The following is a 20969-nucleotide window of genomic DNA, read 5'->3' as shown; positions in this document are numbered from 1 at the left end:
TTGAGGAAGGGAACCTTGGAGCTCAGGAAGAAGGTGTTTAAGCAGCCTGTTACAAGTCAACCCAAGAAACCTTTATTGAATTAGAACTCCCTGCAAGGACCTTATTGATGCAAAGAGCTGACTCATTGGTAAAGACCCTGATGCTGGGAAAGACTGAAGGCAAAAGGAGAAGAGGGCAGCAGAGGATGAGATGGTTGGATGGCATCACTGACTCAATGGACATGAGTTTGAGCAAACTCCTGGAGATAGTGAAGGACAGGGAAGCCTGGCGTGCTGCAGTCCATGGGGTGGCAGAGTCAGACATAACTTAGTGACTGAACAACAGCAGGACAAGGAGCCTGCCTCAAGGAGCCTCAAGTCCAATTCCTGCCTCAAGGAGTCTCAGTTTAGTGGGGAAACCGGCTCAACCAACTGGAATATAGTAGGCTGTGGCTTCTGCTCAGGAGAGAGAGCAACTACTCTGTGAATCCAAGGAAGAGAGAAGTTCCTTCAGCCAGGAGGAGGCTTTCAGGAAGGGGTGGTGTGCCAGCAGGACACTGAAGGATGAAGAAGAGGATGAGATGAGGGGGAGGGAGAAAGGGGAGGTGAGGTTGAAGGCAAGCCTGGGGACTCAAGATCCGCCTCCATAGACCTGGCTTCTCCCCAGAGTCTCCCTTGCTGGCTTCTGCTGAGCCTGCAAGGCCTGGTATTAAATGGAAAGCATGTGGGATAGAGTGGCTTTATGACTGTGGGAACCGAAATCCTCCTGCTGTGGGTACTCGCTGGCACCCGGGACAGGGCCTATGCTTTGGGAGTGTCCACTGCCCAACACAGTGACCTCGGGGTGAATTCAAAGTCGAGAGTCCCAGGACAGCAGTTGCCACCACTCACCTCTGTGAGCACGGATAGTAGGAGAGGAGTCTGCACACGCAGGGGATTGAGGTGGGAGCAGGCCAGACTCATTGCTCCCCGGGATATGTACCCAGCCAATTCAAGAATAATTGATCCGTCCTCAGAGGAGAGTTAGCACACACGCATGCATGTACAGAGAAGAGGTGCTTTAATTCAAAAGCAACTTCTCGGGCTTCCCTCATGGTCCAGTGGTAAGGAATCCACCTGCCAATGCAGGACACACGGGTTTGATCCCAGATCTGGGAAGACCCCACATACTGCGGGGCAACTAAGCCCATGTGCCACAACTACTCAGCCTGTGCTCTGAAACCTGGGAACCGCAACTACTGAAGCCTGCTGGCCCTGCAGCCTGTGCTCCACAGCAAGAGAAGCTACCACGATGAGAAGCCCTCAGTCTGCAGCTAGAGTAGCCCCCTACTCACCATAAGTAGAGAAAAGCCTGCGAAGCAGTGAAGACTCAACACAGCCAAAAATGAATAAAAAAACAAACAAAAAACCCAACTTCCTCTCTTCAGTCTTGTTTGAGAGCAGGCCTGTCTGGGTCCAGGCTCTGAGAACATGAGTTTGTTTCTTTTTAGCCTTGCTTCCACCTCAGGGCTTTTGCACTTCCTGGTTCTTCATCTTGAATTACCCTTTCACCACATACACACAGCCTCCCTTCTTCATCCTCTCGAGTCCTTGCTTATCTGGTCCCTTTTCAATAAGATGTCCCTGACTTCCCTGAATAAAGATGCAGCACATTAACACTGAAACATCAGTAATTTCCAGGGGTCAATAGTGAGACACTAGACACTAGACAGCATATTAAAAAGCAGAGATGTTACTTTGCCAGCAAAGGTCTGTCTAGTCAAGGCTATGGTTTTTCCATTAGTCTTGGATGTGAGAGTTGGACCATAAAGAAAGCTGAGCGCTGAAGAATTGATGCTTTTGAACTGTGGTGTTGAAGACTCTTGAGAGTCCTTTGGACTGCAAGGAGATCCAACCAGTCCATCCTAAAGGAGATCAGTCCTGAGTGTTCATTGGAAGGACTGATGCTGAAGCTGAAGCTCCAATACTTTGACCACCTGATGTGAAGAGCTGACTCATTGGAAAAGACCTTGATGCTGGGAAGGATTGAAGGCAGGAGGAGAAGGGGACAACAGAGGATGAGATGGTTGGATGGTATCACTGACTCAATGGACATGAGTTTGAGTAAACTCCGGGAGTTGGTGATGGACACAGGGAGGCCTGCGTGCTGTGGTCCACGGGGTCGTGAAGAGTCGGACATAACTGAACGACTGAACTGAACTGAACTGAGTGGTGAGAAAAAGGATGAGGAGCAGAGCACAGAAGGTTTTTTAGAGTTGTGATACTACATTGCATGATACTATAATGGTGGATATCTGTCATCAGAAGATTTTCCACAGCATGTACATCAAAAAGTAAGTGTGTTAGTCACTCAGTTGTGTCTGACTCTTTGCGATTCCATGGACTGTAGCCCATCAGGCTCCTCTGTCCATAGAATTCTCCAGGCAAGAATACTGGAGTGGGTTGCCATTCCTCATCCAAGGGATCTTCCCAACTGAGGGATTGAACCCAGGTTTCCCGTACTGTAGGCAGATTCTTTACCATCTGAGCCACCAATGTAGGTTCAGTTGCAACAAATGTACAACCTTCCTGGGGAATGTTGATGTGGAAGAGGCTATGATTGTGTGGGGGCAGGAGGAGTATACGGGAAATCTGAGTACCTTCTGCTCTATTTTGCTGCGACCTAAAATTGCTTTTTTTCTTAAGTGTATTTTTAAAAAGGCATCCCTGGACTTCCGTTTCTCTGAAATCTCTGTTCTTAGTTTCATGTGTGTTTTTAATTGTTCTTCATTGCACCTGCACACCAGTAAACATTTGTATCCCCTCAAAAAGTGCAGCACATTTCCACACTGTATTTACTCTTCCTTCTGCTATTTTCTCCATTGCACTTTTTGACACTCAACATGCCACATATTTCATTTGCTTATTTTGTTAACTGTCTATCTCTTCTTCTTCCCCTGCCGCACACAATAGAATGTAAGCTCCATGAGGGCAAGGATACTTGTCTGTTTTGTCCATTGCTTTATGCCTTGTGCCTAGATCAGTATTTGGCCCAAATACATTCCCAATAAATATTTGATGATAGACAGAGAACCTTTCTGAGCAAAAAGACCAGGCTGGCCTGTCTGAGTCCTGCATTCAGCAGTAGCATCTGGGTGACAATATGATCCTGGGAGTGTGGGTGGCCTCAGCAACCTTGGCAAAAGGCCTCAGGAGAAAACACAGTAGAAAGTCTCTTTCCCAGTGGTTGATGCTTAACACTCAGTAAATTTCCATCTTGGCCACTTGTGAGAGCTGTTTGCAAATAAAGCTGTGTTGTGAGGCATCTCCCATCCTCTCTGGCTGATGCTGGGTGGTGGGGAGCTTTGGCTGGACTAGTGCTTCTTGTCAAAGCCCAACTCTCCAGCGGTGGGGGGGTGTTTGCTAAGAGAGCTCTTTATTTATTTTCCCTTGAATTTTTAAAAAACTTTTTATTCTGTATTGGAGTATAGCCGATTAACAATGTGGTAACAGTTTCAGGTGGACAGCAAATGACTCAGCCATACCTATACATGATTTATTCTCTCAGGGGTGGGGTGAGTTCTGTCTCCTGCAAAATGGATGCTTTGCATCCTCAAATGTGGGCACAGATTTTACAGGTAAGCCACAGCTCTGCAGTTGATTATTATTCTAGATTGTTGAGTCCATGTGTGAGGTGTACATTTCCAAGTGGTGATTGATGGGGCTGGTAAGAAACTCACCTTCAAAAGTCCATCACCTTACCCTATATGCGAGACACTAAAAGAGACACAGATATAAAGAACAGACTTTTGGACTCTGTGGGAGAAGGTGAGGGTGGGATGATTTGAGAGAATAGCATTGAAACATGTATATTACCATGTGTGAAATAGATCACCAGTCCAAGTTTGATGCAAGAAACAGGGCACTCAAAGCCAGTGCACTGGGACAACCCAGAGGGATGGAATGGGGAGGGAGCTGGGAGGGGAGTTCAGGATGGGGGACACATGTACACTCATGGCTGATTCACGTCAATGTATAGCAAAAATCACTACAATATCACAATTAGCCTCCAATTAAAAAAAAGTCCATCACCTATACCGGTGGTCTTGGGTGAAGTAGGGCTTCCAAAGAAGCAAAGACAGACTCTGTAGACCATTTTAAGCATAGCATGCTTCATTTCTGTTCTGATACCACTATTTTCTTTCCTTGAAATAGGATAAAATATCTCAGAAGGGGAGAGTGAGAGACAGGAAATCTTTTTGACGTTGTTTTCAAAATGTATGCAAAATCCAACCACTTCTCACCACTCCCATTGTTATCATCTCTCCTTTGAATTGTCTCCTAACAGGTCCCTCTTCCTCTATTTTGTCCCGCTTTGGTCTTCATTTGGAAGCCAGTATTAAAACCCACATCAGATCATGACACTTCTCTACTCAAAACTATTTTTCATCTCCCCGCTTCACTGGCTGTTCTCTCCTTCTCTGTCCTCATCTCCATTACTCTCTTCCTCACTCCATTCCTCCACATGTTCCTGGGACATTCTAGGCACACACTTGCCACAGGGCCTTTGCATATGTTGTTGCTCAGAGCTCTGTCTCCTTGGCTCATTCTTTTTTGAGATTTGCATTCAAACACCACTTACTCAGGGTTTTCCCAGGTGGTCCAGTGGCTGAGACTCTACACTGTCAATGCAAGGGGCCTGAGTTTGATCCTTGGTCAGGGAACTAGATCCCACATGCCATAACTAAGAGTTCGCATGCTTCAACAAAGATCAAAGGTCCCATGTGCCGCAACTAAGACCCACTACAGCCAAATACTTAAATAAATGTTAAAAAAAACACACAAATACTGCCTACTAAGATCATGCTATCAAAAGTTCAGTTCTCCTCTAAACACCACATGCTCCCTTTCCTTCTTCATCTTCTCCTTTGTATTTATCACGAACATCCTACCCATTTTTTTTGCATTTTTCTCTTGCTTATTGTCTATCTCCATTACCAGGATAAAAACTCTCTAGTGTCTTAGTCTGTTTGGGCTGCTATGACAAAATACCCTAGGTTGGGTGCCTTAAACAACAGAGGTTTATTTCTCACAGTCCTGGAGGCTGCCAAGATTAAAGCATTGGAAGATTTTGTGTCTGGTGAGGACCTGCTTCCTGGTTCATAGATGGCTATCTTTTTGCAGTGTCTTCACATGACAGAAGGGGCAAGGGTACTCTCTGGAGTCCCATTATAAGGGCACTAAACCCGTTCATGAGGCTTCCACCCTCATGACCTAAGTACCTCCCAAGGGCCCTGCCTCCTAAAACCATCCCCTTAGGGGTTATAATTTCAACATATAAATCCTATATGTTGGGGGACAAAAGCATTCAGTCTATAGCAGTGGTCCCTAACCTTTTTGACACGAGGGCCCTGTCTCATGTAAGAATTTTTCCATGGATAGGGGACAGGATGGTTTGAGGATGATTCAAGTGTATTATATTTATTATGCACTTTATTCCTATTTTGTGGCACTCTCAGGATATTCCATCTTGATTTTAGGGTTAGGGTTTATGCTTCCATGAGAATCTAATGCTGCTGCTGACCTGAAGGGAGGTGATGCTCAGGTGGTAATGAGAGTGATTGGGAGTGGCTGTAAACACAGATGAAGCTTCACTCAGTTGTCCACGGCTTACCTCCTGCTACGCGGGCCAGTTCCTAACAGGCCAAGGACCAGAACCGGTCTGTGGCCCAAGAGTTGGGGACCTCTGGTTTATATAGTGAATATTTTAGTCTGGTTTCCCAGAGGCAGACCCTGAGGTGAGGATCTGTGGGCAAGTGATTTATTAAGAAAATTCTCCTTGGAGAAACAAGTGGGGGAGATAGGAGGGATGGAAGAAGAGAGAAGAAATCAAGCAAGGATGAGATTTGATATGAGATTCCAACCTTAGTCTGATTACCAGGGGAACTCTAGAGTGTGCATTACATCTCAGAGTTTTCCTCCTACACAAGTTAGTCACTAGCTGCTGGCTACATGGGTGTGCATATGAGTGAGTGTGTGTGTGTGTGTGTGTGTGGTGGGGTTAGGGGGGTGGACATTACCTCCTGGACACTTCCTGCTTTGCAGCAGTGAGTGTTGGAGAGGAAATGGCTCCAAAAGTCCAGAGCAGCCCTCTGAAGATCACAGATGCAAGCCTTCAAAAGCAAAGCACACAGAACCTGAAGAGAACTCACAGGACCAGTGAAGGGGATCTGAGCTAAAGCATTTATTGCAGTGGTCCAGGTGGCGCTAGTGGTGAAGAACCCACCTGCCCATGCAGGAGTTACAGGAGACGTGGTTTCAATCCCTGGGTCAGGAAGATCCCCTATAGAAGGAAGTGGCAACCCATTCCAGTATTCTTGCCTGGAGAATTCCATGGACAGAGGAACCTGGTGGGCTATGGTCCATAAGGTTGCAAAGAGTCAGACATGACTAAAGTGACTTAGGACACAGGAGGACCAACTTTTTTGGCATCAGGGACCTGTTTCATGGAAGACAATTTTTCCATGGATGGATATGGTGGTGGTGGGGGGGATTGGTTTCTGGATGATTCAAGTGCATTATATTTATAGTGCACTTTATTTCTATTATTTTCACATCAGTTCCACCTCAGATCATCAGGTATAGATCCCAAAGGTTGGAAACCCCTGATTTATAGTGTCAGCTATAATAGGCAAAGGTTCCATTCAGATCCCTGGCCTGCACTCCTCCTTCCCCTATATTAATTTGTCTTCATTCATTGGGTACCAGGGGCTTACGCAAAAAAACAAGATCATTTCTGGAAGAAAATGACAGGGACCACCTCTTGGGCCTGAGAGAGAAGAGTCAGGGGAATTTTGCTTTCTACCTTTATCTCCTTTGTCACTGTTGGAATATTTGCCATGAACACATCCTTAATATATGGTTTAAAAATACACATGTGAGGGTCTTCCCTGGAGATCAAGTGGGTAAGGCTCCACATTCCCAGTGCATGGGTCCCTGGTTCAATCTCTGGTTGGAGAACTAAGATCCCACAAGCGTGCTGCAACTAAGAACCAGTGCAGCCTAAATAAATAAATAAAATATTTTAAAAAAACATGTGTGTTTTACACTCACCCCTTCAATGTTTCTTTCTGAGTCACCTCCTAAATGGTAGGGTCTATGCCATGCCATGTGAGGTAAGGGTGGTCCCAAGAAGGCTGCCTGGTTAGGGAGGTGATAGAAGCTCCGGTGACACGAGTTCAAATAAAGTCACAAATGAGGCAACAAATCCCCCCAGTGGAAGGCAAATCAGAGAACTGGGAACTGTCTCAGGGAGGAAATGGAGCTGGGAGTGAGTCTTGAAGCAAGAGCTCCATTTAATGCAGGATAAGGGTGGACTTTAATTTTTAAAAAAATGTTTATTTTATTTATTTATTCATCCATTCATTTGACTGAGCCTGGTCCCAGTTGCGGCCTGTGGGATCCTTGATCTTCATTGTGGATTTTCTGTCGGGGCATGTGGGATCCAGTTCCCCGACCAGAGATCAAATCCAGGCTCCCTGCATTGGAAGCGTGGAGTCTTAGCCACTGGACCACCAGGGGAATCTCAAGGGTTGAGATTTATATATCCTCTCTGTTCCTGGCACCGGGCTGGGTCTGGGGGTCTGGACACCTGGACCTAGATGAACTTGGGAAATGTGTGGTTGCTGAGGGAACTCAACCCAAGGTCAGGTCTACAGGCAGTAAGGAGGTGGTTTGTGAAGACAGGTGGGAACAAGGGTGCTGAGCAGGATAAATGATTGTGACTTAAACAGTGGGTGGTAACCTTTTCTACACAGCGAGACTGTAGTGTAGTCACAATGATTTGGAAGGGGTGAAGAGGGCATTTTAAATTCTCACTTCATGCCTGATGACATATTCAAGTCTTCCTTGGACTCATTGTACACTCTCTGTGCACTACTTGGATTCCCTCCTTTGCGTTCCCTGTGTACCACGAAATGATATCCCAACTTGAGTTCTCTAATTGTTTTATGTCTTTGTAACAATAGTAATTATAATGATCACAATTCCCTCACATGCCTTTTATTAATATACCCAATACCTAGTGAGTCAGTGTCATGTGCCAAATCTATAGATGAAGGACCTGGAGCTTAGATTCTTTTGGAAAGTGGGGGAACTAGTCTTGAAATCAGGCCTTATGTATGACCTTGCACACCCTACACCCTGGGTTCTGACTGTTATAGCACAGTTGTCTCCTTCCTGGGTTGGTAGTAACTTGGAAACAGGATCCATATTTCGTGATTTAAAAAAAATGTTGTATAAAATTTGGACTTCCCTGGTGGTCCAGTGGTTAAGAATCAGCCTGCCAGTGCAGGGGATATGAGTTTGAACCCTGGTCTGGGAAGATTCCACATGTTGCGAGCAATTGAGCCCACGCACCACAGCTACTGAGCTTGCGCTCTGGAGCCTGGGAGCCGCAACTACTGAAGTCTTGAGTGTCCCAGAGCCCATGCTCCACAGCAAAAGAAGCCACCACAATGAGGCCCGCACATTGCAACTAGAGAAAGCCTGGGTGTCGCAATGAAGACCCAGCGCAACCCAAAATAAATAGATTAAAAAAAAATCCTAATGTACAAAATAATGTGCAAATTTCAATCCACAAACTACAATGTGCAAAAAGAGTAACTTTATCTTTTTGAGACTGATCTCTGCTCTGAGTCCTGATTACCCTTCATTGTGGAGATATTCTCAGTTAGCCTGTGGTTCCTGTCACTTCCCCCTTGAGTTGTGGTGCCAGGGGGCTGGGCTTGGGGCAGTGAGCCACTCCTGTGTCATTCCTGTCTCTGTATGTGAGGTCCTTCAGGTTGAATAACTGTCCTGGTCCTTCAGGGCCACCTCTGTGCACAGAGATGCTTGCCTGCTCTGCTGGGCCATGGGGACTTGGTGATGTCACTGAGTCCTGCCTGCCTGCACAACCCATTCGGGCATGTCTGCTTTGGGTTGTTGACAGCCCTCCACTGCTCTCAGATTTTCTGAACTGGCTCTGTCATTTCCATATGGCTCTGTCATCCCTGTTTGACCAGGTTCTTGTTGTTGTTCAGTCACTAAGTCATGTACTTAGTCTTGTTCATGTACATGTACTAAGTCTTTGCGACCCCATGGACTACAGCACACCAGGCTTCCCTGTCCTTCACTCTCTCCTGCAGTTTGCTCAAACTCATGTCCGTTGAGTCAGTGATGCCATCGAACATCTCATTTTCTGTTGTCCCCTTCTCCTCCTGCCCTCAATCTTTCCCGGCATCAAGACTTTTTGCAATGTGCTGACTCTTCGCATCAGGTGGCCAAAATATTGGAGCTTCAGCTTCAGCATTCATCCTCCCAATGAATATTCAGGACTGATTTCCTTTAGGATTGACTGGTTTGATCTCCTTGCAGTCCAAGGGACTCACAAGAGTCTTCTCCAACACCACAGTTCAAAAGCATCAGTTCTTCAGCCCTCAGCCTTCTTTATAGTCTAACTTTCACATCGGTACATGACTACTAGGAAAACCATAGTTTTCACTATACAGATCTTTGTCAGCAAAGTGATGTCTCCGCTTTTTAGTACTCTGTCTGGGTTTGTCATAGCTTTCCTTTCATGGAGCAAGCGTCTTTTAATTTCTTGGCTGTAGTCACTGTCCACAGTGATTTTTGAGCCCAGGAAAATAAAATCTGTCACTGCTTCTACTTTTTCTCCTCCTATTTGCTGGGTGAAGGGAATGGACAAAATAGGTTCCACCTCCCGTGGACACATCTGTGTTTTAATGCTCTTTGCTTCCCATCAATTCTCTTACGCTACTCTTACATGGGCCTCATCTAGTCCTGGGCTCCAAGCCTCGCTCTGACACTGAACATTCTCCCAGACTGATGGTCTCTGCTAAAATCCTTCATGTTAGCTCTAGGGCCTCAACTCAGAAGCCAGGAAAAAAGATTCATTTTCTTATTTCCTCTACCATTCTGCCTCATTATCCCTTCTCTGAGGCAAAAGATCCCACACACTGTCTGCTGGAACTGAGAAAGGGCCACAGGGTTCATAGCATTGTAAGAGTCAAAGAAAAAAAAAACCCACAGTTGACATTTCAAAATATTATCTAAGCACAGTGGCAATATGCTCATCACATAGTAAAACATCCTAATTGTATGGATTATAAATTGTGCCAACATGTGTTGTGATAAACCAGCCTGAAAGCAGAGTGCTTGGGTTTGAATCCCAGCTTTACCACTTACTTGCTCTGTGACCTGGTACAAGTTACCTACCCTATCTGCGTCTCATTTTCCTCATATTTGAAATGGGAACAATAACTTTACAGAGTTGTCATGAGGATTAAATAAGCAAATGTATGGAAAGCACAAAGACTGGCACCTGGCACATAATGAATCCTTAATAAGCATCATTATTATGGGGTGTTGACTCCTTGGGTTCATGGAGCGCCCTGGAAACCCACTTGGAAGATGATTCAAAACCTGGCTGAGGTTTGGGATGATGTCCTGATACAGTCTGGCTCAGTGCTTCCTCCACCCTCTGCATTTATCTCTAATAGCTGTCATCAGGAGAGTAAAGCTGCCACTTTTTTGGGTCATGGAACAGGCTCTGTGGTTTGGCATGGAAAATAAAATCCCCCTGGGGACATATAACTTCATATTCACCAGCATTTATATTGAGGAAGATCAAGTATTTATAATAAGAAATCAAATTGATTTGCTTTCCAAAAGCATAAACCATAGAGATCCAAATACAATGAAGATGAACAGAAAAATCCATATCCTGGCGCCAGCCTGGACCTTAGAAATTGTCCACTTGGTTTTCCAGGATTAATGAATAGGAGGTCTTGGATGGGAGAGGGGGGAGGGATTTTCCCAGAATTACGTTGGCCAGTAACTGAGCTGGATCTAGAACCAGGTAGATGATCTGCTTTTCATTTATGGCACTGACTTTATCCAGTCACTGCAGTTATCCAGAATGCTCCAGCAAAGGCACACATCTTAGGCAGGCTTTTCCTCCATATCCCTTTGTGTTGATACCTTCTTCCTCTACGAAACTGAATGTGAAGAAACTCTGGGATCCATTTACCTCCCAGCCTCAAGGTTTAGGGCCTATCTTAGCATAACTTCCAGACCTTGGGCCCTGGGGCAATTCATTTTTTTACCCTAAGCAGTAAATGATTTTTCTTTTGAAAATGCATAATGCAGCGTGCCCTACTGACTTTGAAGTATAGTGAGTATCAGGGTGTGATAATGTAGGTTAAAGGGCTTAGGATTTAAATGGACATAAATAAGAAGCAGGCATGGTTGACCTCATTTCAAGCTAGGACAACTTAAGAAACAAAATGTTACATTATGTGGTCAACTCAGTCTTCCTTTTCCTGTTTGTTCAAAGATGAAAAGAGAAAGGTTGGGATGCATTTTTCTACCTTACCTATTCTTAGGCAATTTATCATTTTGGAATTGATTAGAGCAAAGAGAAAATATTACTTAAAACATTTATATATGATGTTCCTACTCTAAAAAGACTTTGAAGACTGCTTGCTATTAGGATTCCATGAATGTAGCTTGGAGTCACACACTCAAATGTGCACAGAGACTGTGCAAGAAAACTGTGTAATCTTTTTTTTTCTTTTTCTTATATATATATATATATTTCCATTTATTTTTATTAGTTGGAGGCTAATTACTTTACAATATTGTAGTGGTTTTTGCCATACATTGACATGAATCAGCCATGGATTTACATGTGTTCCCCATCCCGATCCCCCCTCCTGCCTCCCTCTCCATCCCATCCCTCTGGGTCTTCCCAGTGCACCAGCCCTGAGCACTTGTCTCATGCATCCAACCTGGGCTGGTGATCTGTTTCACCCTTGATAGTCTACTTGTTTCAATGCTGTTCTCTCTGAACATCCCACCCTCGCCTTCTCCCACAGAGTCCAAAAGTCTGTTCTGTACATCTGTGTCTCTTTTTCTGTTTTGCATATAGGGTTATCATTACCATCTTTTACAATTCCATATATATGCGTTAGTATACTGTATTGGTCTTTATCTTTCTGACTTACTTCATTCTGTATCATGGGCTCCAGTTTCATCCATCTCATTAGAACTGATTCAAATGAATTCTTTTTAATGGTTGAGTAATATTCCATGGTGTATATGTACCACAGCTTCCTTATCCACTCGTCTGCTGATGGGCATCTAGGTTGCTTCCATGTCCTGGCTATTATAAACAGTGCTTCGATGAACATTGGGGTGCATGTGTCTCTTTCAGGTCTGGTTTCCTCGGTGTGTATGCCCAGAAGTGGTATTGCTGGGTCATATGGCAGTTCTATTTCCCGTTTTTTAAGGAATTTCCACACTGTTCTCCATAGTGGCTTTATTAGTCTGCATTCCCACCAACAGTGTAAGAGGGTTCCCTTTTCTCCACACTCTCTCTAGCATTTTTTGCTTGTAGACTTTTGGATAGTAGCCATCCTGACTGGTGTGTAATGGTACCTCATTGTGGTTTTGATTTGCATTTCTCTGATAATGAGTTATGTTGAGCATCTTTTCATGTGCTTGTTAGCCATCTGTATGTCTTCTTTGGAGAAATGTCCATGTAATCTTGATATTAAATAATCCCTGGAATTTAGTGTTAGAGCTTTCATAGGGAGTGCTGGAGACTGTGGAAAACTGGAAAGGATCGTCTGTGTCTAAAGGGGAAGGCAGTTTTCAGCATCAATATAGTTTTTTTTTTTTTTTTTTTTTTTAACGAGAAGCCAGAAATCTGTATTTATGTTTCTCAAATCTTAAATGTTGATGTATAATCCAGTAGTATGTGGGTCAAGCAAAGCTGATTTGTGGGCAAGGTTTGGTTCTCAGGTTGACAACCTGAGACATCTTATCAGACAGGAAAAACCAAAGCGGAGTGTTGGCAGAAGGGGCTGAGTGCACACTGTTCTGGAGGAAGATTGGTGGTGGACTGGGTGCAGGGAAAAGAATAGCTTGAAGACCTGGGAGAACTCCGGATTGTGAACTGAAGGAGAGCTTGCTTTGGTGTAAGGAGAGAGAGAGAGAGAGAGTGAGTGTGTGTGTGTGTGTGTGTGTGGTGGGTTGGGGTAGGAAGATGAGTTCAGATGGGAAACCAGAGGAAAAATGAGTTCTGTTTTAATAAGTTGCATTTGAGTTCATGGCTGGGCATATCCAAGGACAAGGAGGATGTAATTAACCTTGAATTCAATATGCAGTTACAGCAATAGGCAGCTGCAGTATTATGTGACTAGAGTTAGTGTCTGGCATCATCAAGGAGGCATTTATCTGTAGTGTCTTGCTCTCTGAACTTATCAGAAGATTATATTCTGTTCCGAATACTATTTAAAAATATATTATTTTTCTCTTAAATTACAAAAGTAATATATTTTCAAAACAGAAAAGTAGGAAAAATGTTGAAACTGAGGGAAGGAAAATTGCCTATAATCCTACCATCTATAATAATTAATGGCTTCATAGGTATCCTTCTTGTCTGTTATTTCTATACATATATCTTAAATAGTTTACAGAATTGGAGCTATATGGTAAATACTACATTGTACAGTAAGTCCCCTACATACAAACCTTCGAGTTGTGAAAAGAGGTAAATGTGTTTTCTATCAGTGTCAGGCATGAGTGAAATTGCAGCTTGCCCTCCATCTCCTGTTGCTGATGATCTTTCAGCTCTACCATCTCCCACTGCCAGCTTCTCCAGTCAGTAACTCTTCTACTCTTCTTGCCTGATCACTTGATTCCAGTCCCTGTATGCCAGTGGTTGTACTGTGCTACTGTACTTTTCAAGGTACTGTACTGTAAGATTAAAAATGTTTTCTTTTTTTGGTGTGTTTGTTTTTTATGGATTATTTGTGTGAAAAGTAACATAAACCTATTATAATACTACATAGCCAATTGTGTTAGTTGGGTACCTAGGCTAACTTTGTTGGACTTAGGAACACATTGGACTTAGGAGCATGCTCTTGGAATGGAACTCTTTTGTATATAGGGGACTTACTGTAATATGTTTTTCCCCCATAACATATCTTAAACATATCAATAAAATGTCAATACCATATCAATTAAATAATCTGCTACAATATGATTTTTAATGACTATTTAGTATTTATTCCATTTGATGAAGGAATCAAAATTTAGAGCTAAAAATGCTTTTGCATACATGCTGCGTCTTCAAATTAAACAATGTCGTCTTTAGTGCTAAATCTTTGCACACATTCCGGGCTATTTTCTTAGGATAAACTCCCAGAAAATGGAATTATTAGGTATGCCAAGTCACGAAAGCACTATTGAAAACTTGAAACAGATCTATTTTCTGTGAAACAAAGGAAAACTGCCTTGAGACACGCTTCCTAAACAAAGCAAAGGAATTCAAGTATTAGCTGGAACAGAAGCGAGGATGTTAAGGATTGGTTGACCTTTAGCTGTGGAGGTGAGGTTTGCTGAAGTGCAACTGATTGGCTGACAGAATCATAGGACTGTTTCTGATTGGCTGGCTATCACAAGTGTGGGTCATTCATTGATTGGCTGACACTCAGAAGCTTGGATTCTGATTTGAAACCTGTGAATGGAACAGGTTGCAAAGTCTCATGACTCTTGTTTCTTACTATGACTCAGGAACAATTAGTCATGACCTACAAGAGAGGAGGAACTTTTCATTCTCTAGTCAAAAGGCCAAATTGCTGAATATATATATGTACACACACACACACACACATACCCATATATCCATGAGATCAGCCCTCTTCACAAAATTTCAAGTGTACAATGCAGTATTGTTAACTATAAGCACAGTATTGTTCAGCAAATTTCTAGGGCTTTTTTTTTTTTTTAAATCTTAGATGACTGAAACTTTATACCCATTGAACAGCAACTCCCCATTTCCCTCTCCCCTCAGACCCTGGCAGCAACCCTTTTACTTTGTGGTTCTATGAGTTTGATTACTTTAGATAACTCATATAAGTGGAATCATGCAGTATCTGTCCTCCAGGGACTGACATTTCAATTAGCATAATTAGCATAATGTCCACAAGCTTCATCCATGTTGTAGCATATGACAGAAGGTTTTTTTTGTTTGTTTGTTTGCTTTTCATTTTACAGCTGAATAATATTCTATTGTATGCATATACCACATTTTCTTTATTCATTCCTTTATCCATTCATCCCTCAATGGACATTTAGGTTGCTTTAGTCTCTTGGATATTGTGATTAATCCTGTACTGAGCACGGGAATAAAAATATCTTTATGGAATCCTGATTTCAAGTCTTTTTGATAAATACCTAGGAATGGGACTTCCTACTGTTCTCCATAGATGCTGCACCACTTGACATTCCTAACAGCAGTGCACAAGGGTTCCAGTTTCTCTGTAACCTTACCAGCACAGGTTATTCTCTGTTTTTTTTTTTCAATAGTAGCCATCATTACAGGTGTGAAGTGATATTTGATTTTCATTTCCCTGGTGATCTGTGATGTTGAACATTTTTTCGTATCAGTGTTGGCCATTTATATGTCTTTTTTGGAGACGTATGTGTTTAAGTCCTTTGCCCAGTTTTTAATTGGGTTATTTGTTTTTTGTTATTCAGTTTTGAGTTCTCTATATATTCTGGATGTTAATCCCTTACAAGATATATGGTTTGCATAATTCATTTTGAGTTGATCTTTAGGTCATGTAAGATAAGGATACAATTTCATTATTTTACATGCAGATATTCATTTTTTGTAACATCATTTGTTGAAGAGATTATATTTTTCCCCATAGGATATTCTAGGCCTCTTTGCTGAGAATCCGTTGACAGTATATGCATGGGTTTTTTCTGGGCTCTCTGTTCTGCTTCATTAGTGTGTATGTTTGTCTTTATGTCAGTACCATACTGTTTGATTACAGTAGCTTTGTAATATGTTTTGAAATCAGGATGTGTGACACCTTCAGCTTTTTTCTTCTTTTTCAAGATTGTTTTGGCTATTCAGGTTCCTTTGTGGTTCCATGTGAATTTTAGGATTGGTTTTTCTATTTTTGTAAAATATACCATTGGGATTTTGATAGGGGTTGCATTGAATCTGTGGTCTGCTTTGGATAGTATGGACATTTTAACAATGTTAAGTCTTCTTAATCTATGATTAAGTTATGATCTATCATCTCTGATCATGTTATGTCTTTCCATTTATTTGTGTCTTCTTTATTTCAGTGATGTTTTGTAGTTTTCAATGTACAAGTCTTTTGACTCTTTAGTTAAATTTTAATTAAATTTAACTAAAATTTAAATTTAATTAAATTTCCAAATTTTTTTTGATGCTATTGTAAATGAGATTATTTTCTTATTTTTGGGGGATTGTTGTTTGTTTTTTGGCACCTATTTGAAGCAATATATACATATACTAAAATATCAAGTATAATATATCATACTATTTCATACTATCCTTGTGAAAAACATAGGGATAACCAGCCTTGAATAGAGAAGACCAGGGTGGATGTAACTAGTTTGGTAGTCAAAGTCAGTGGCTATCAAAATGCATGGTTCACTTTTCTCTAATGATGGAAGCCCTCCAACTTTGTAATAGAAGCATCATTAAAGTAAGAAACTTCTATATTCGCTGGACAATCATAATACAAACTGTTCAGGAGTTTGGGGTTGAGACACTTAAGACTTGTGAGTGAGTCCAGCTGGGCCATTTGTCAGGACACTGTGTGACCTGGGGCAGGTTATTTAAGCTCTCTGAATCTGAGCTTTTTTCACTTATCAAGTGAGAAAAATAACAGTATCTTCCATGTAATAATGCTATGTCATAATTCTGAAGACTTGGAGTGCTCTTTGGTGATTTCGGTGAATATTATTAAGACTTTTAGTGAACATTATTGAGAGCACATGGCAATGTCCAGGTGCTGTGCCCTCAAAAGGATTCAGTTCAGTTCAGTTCAGTCACTTAGTCGTGTCTGACTCTTTGCGACCCTATGGACTGCAGCATGCCAGGCTTCCCTGTCCATCACCAGCTCCTGGAGCTTGCTCAAATTCATGTCCACCGAGTCGGTGATGCCATCCAACCATCTCATCCTTTGTCATCCCCTTCTCCTGCCTTCAGTCTTTCCCAGCATCAGGGTCTTTTCCAATGAGTCAGTTCTTCACATCAGGTGGCCAAAGTATTGGAGTTTCAGCTTCAACATCAGTCCTTCCAATGAATATTCAGGACTTATTTCCTTTAGGATTGACTGGTTGGATCTCCTTGCAGTCCAAGGGACTCTCAAGAGTCTTCTCCAATACCACAGTTCAAAAGCATCTCTTCTTCGGCACTCAGCTTTCTTTATAGTCCAACTCTCACATCCATATATGACTACTGGAAAAACCATAGCTTTGACTAGACGGACCTTTGTTGGCAAAGTAATGTCCCTGCTTTTTAATATGCTGTCTAGGTTGGTCATAGCTTTTTTTCCAAGGAGCAAGTATCTTTTAATTTCATGGCTGCAGTCACCATCTGCAGTGATTTTGGAGCTGAAGAAAATAAAGTCTGTCACTGTTTCCATAGTTTTCCCATCTCTTTGCCATGAAGTGATGGGACCAGATGCTGTGATCTTAGTTTTCTGAATGTTGAGTTTTAAGCCAACTTTTTCACTCTCCTCTTTTATTTTCATCAAGAGGCTCTTCTTTCTTTTATTTTCATCAAGAGGTTCTTCTTTACTTTCTGCCATAAGGGTGGTGTCATCTGATAATGATATTTATTGATATCAAAAGGATTATAGAGAGACAAAGATATGATCCCTGTCCTTGAAGAGATTTCATAGAGACAAGATGGAAGGAAGTAGACTGGACACCATGAACTGGGGATGGGACATTTTCCAGAAAATAAACAATGAGGCAAAAAATGTATGTAACATGTATATACAAACCATGTAACAAACATACAAATATATTTGCAAACTAACAACAGTAACCAAAAAAACAAAAAAAGAAAGTAAGAAAACCACAAAAATGCTTACACGTTAGATAATTTCTCTTATTTTCCAAATTCTGTGCAATATTAGTGTAACCGAAGTAAGAAATTGTATTTACATTTACTGCTGAAGAGTTCATAGAAAACAAGAGGAAAGAATGAGAGGGACTGGGGACCGTTGACATTTGGGTTACGTTACATTTAAAAATAACTCTTATTTTTCAGTACTATAGAGAAACCCATATTTGGTGATGAGTAGATTTTAAGGATAAATTTAGCATGCTACCATCTGCAAATAACTTTTAATCCGTTAGTTGCATCAGTATTTTTGTAGCCAATAAAGTCATGCTGATTTATGCCTGCTTTTAAAGAAACCATTTAGAAAAATGTTGTTTCCACTCATTGAAACAACAAGCTTGAGAATTTTTAGATTCACAAAAAGCTATTTTTCTGTGGGTGGTTAGATTTCTAAATGTAACCCTTGTGTAAATATATAGAAATATCATTCCAAGTCACAAAATAAAGCTAATAGGTCAAAGACCACATTCAAATGAAGCTTTTAATAAATAGTTCAGTATATTTAAAAAAAATCACATATTTGCTCAGCAGATATTGATTGAGTCCAGTGGCTGACCATGTCTCCTGCTCTATGCTATAGATACCCAGGCTTGGTGTTGTCAGACTTTACCTCTGTCTCCATGGAGAGATTAAGCAGAGTTCACTGACCCCAGGTCAGGAGTTGTAGAGAGCATTACTGCCATGGGTGACAGCCTCAATTGGACAACTGCCAAGCTTCTGTGTTCCTGAAACATGGCAGCTGACCCTTGCCAGTTCCATGACATGGCTTCACTTATAGCCAGATAAGAAAGAAGCGTGTATTTCTTGAATGATTTCATTCTTATCCCTGAATTTCTTAATAGAGGCATAGTGCTGGTGTGGCAGGTATGCTCAGTTATACCCAGGATGAAGTAAAGGTCTGTTGGCAGGAGGGCATGCTTGAGATGTTATCAAAGCTTGGTTATTCCAAAGATTTTTGCTTTTACATTCTACCTTGATGTAAAATTAGCAATTTTAAACCTAGAGCCTATTATCCAGAGTGAAAAAAGTCAGAGTGAAACAAATACCATATATTAACACATATATGTGGAATCTAGAAAGATGGGTACTGATGACCCTATTTGTAGGGCAGGGATAGAGACATGGAGAACAGACTTATGGACTGTTCCCCTCTCCTTGTGGGGGAAGTAGAGGGTGGGGTGAACTGAGAAAATAGCATTGAAATACATATACCACCATGTGTAAAACAGATAGCTAATGGGAAGTTGCTGGATAACACAGGGAACCCAGCTCCGTGCTCTGTGACAACCTAGAGGGATGGGGTGGGGTGGGAGGTGAGAGGAAGGTTCAAGAGGGAAGGAGCATGTGTATATCTATGGCTGATTCATGTTGATGTATGGTAGAAACCAATACAACATTTTAAAGCAATTATCCTTAAAGTAAAAATAAATAAAAATTTTAAAAATTAGCAATTTTTACCTATCTCAGAAAAAATATTACTATGAAATACATTTCACATTCATTGATATTGATGGGGACTCGGTAGACTTCTGGGAGTGATCCCAGATTGTGTCCACATGTGGGGGTTCAGACACACAGGAATGAAGTGTAGAAGCCAACAGACACTTAATTGCAAGGGGGATGAATATTTGAGGACCTGGAAGAGAAAGGACACCACAGGGAAAGGAGGACAAGCCATGGTGAGGCTGACTCAGCAAAGGGGTTGAGGATTGAAGGGGACCAGCATTTCATTAGTCACAGTATTTCGCTGTGTCTTGAACCTGCCCAAGCCCAGTCTCCCTGGAAATGTATATGTGGACTGAGGAAGAAGGGACTGTGCGTGTCTAACCCCTGGGGACCTGAGGATCTGAGTAGCTCTAAGAGAGTGGGCCACCGGGCAGGACACAGGTGAGCTCTGGCACCTAGGAAGGCAGTTGAGAGCATCAAGGTGTAGTCAGTACTGAAGGTGAGTGGTTACAGGAGCAGGATGGTGAGCATGGTGTTGATCCCCATGGGGTGGGATCTGAGGTGTAAGGTTAGAATTTTAATTTGCATTCCCCCATCTCCAGAGCAATAGAGCATCTTACATCAAGTATGTTAGTCACTCATTCTACCTTCCTTTTCTTTAAACTGGATCTCCATATCCTTTGCTCATTTTTACTATTGAGCTTGACTTTTGGTGATATTTAAGAAGTCTTTTATAAATTGTGGGACCAATCCATGTCAATTAAATCTGCTAAAAAAGTCTCCCAGCCTGTCACTTGCCTCTCTCTCTCTTTTTTTCCTTCCCTTGTCATGCAGGAAGCTTTAATTTTATCATTTTTATCACATTATGGTTTTTTCATATATTTTATGTCTTATTTGGGACATTCTTCCCAACCCCAAACATAGGATAAATATGTTATTCTATGTTTTCTTGAAATATTTTCAGAAATATGAATTCTTCTATTACTAGCAATTGTTGTCCAATGCTATGGTTTTGAAATTCATCTATGGTCATGAATGTAGCTGTGGTTCATGCATTTACTGATCCACAGTATTTCATTTTATGAATAGATTATGATTTGTTTATGCATTCTATCAAGGGCCATTTCATTTGTTTTCCTTCTTTTACTATCATAAATACAACTGCAATAGCATTCTTGTACTGGCTCTTGGGGCATATGGGAAAGTTTCTGAGAGTGGAATTGTTGGGTCATAGGTTATGCCCATCTCTTTTCCCCCACATTTTAAACTTTACTAGATGAGGAAAATTATTTTTAAATTGATTGTATCCAGTTACATTCTCTCCATAGACGTAGAAGCGTTGACATGACCTTATGATGTTGCCAACACTTATCTTTATTATTCCCTTCCTTCTGGTTTCTTCAGGTTTACTCTGGTTTTTCTTTCTCAAATGTCGCGGGTACTTTGCTGATTAATTTTTAGTCTGCTTTTCTTATTTGAGCCTTTAAGGCTACAAAATCTCCCTGTATGGCTTTAGCTGCATCCTGTAAGGTTTTTTAAA

The 20969-nt window shown here is 41.8% G+C and overlaps 1 protein-coding gene across 23 annotated transcripts in view; it reads left to right on the top strand.

Annotated features, from left to right (window-relative positions):
* LOC122706220 (myeloid-associated differentiation marker-like) overlaps positions 1-20969 on the top strand; it is a 114492-nt gene that overhangs the window by 41764 nt on the left and 51759 nt on the right. For 11 of the 23 annotated variants that reach the window (XM_043921299.1, XM_043921290.1, XM_043921294.1 and 8 more), the window contains exon 1: positions 19417-19870. The exons of 7 other annotated variants lie outside the window; for them this stretch is intronic. The gene's annotated coding sequence lies outside the window, so the exon portion shown is untranslated. Of the gene's footprint in view, positions 1-19357; positions 19871-19906; positions 19929-20969 lie in introns of those variants that run through there. 5 more of the 23 variants (XR_006344341.1, XR_006344343.1, XR_006344342.1 and 2 more) reach the window with 5 other exon arrangements.

The sequence above is a fragment of the Cervus elaphus genome, chromosome 13 (genome assembly GCF_910594005.1).
Source record: "Cervus elaphus chromosome 13, mCerEla1.1, whole genome shotgun sequence".
Taxonomy (NCBI): Eukaryota; Metazoa; Chordata; class Mammalia; order Artiodactyla; family Cervidae; genus Cervus; species Cervus elaphus.
This window is presented reverse-complemented; position numbering and strand designations above follow the sequence as displayed.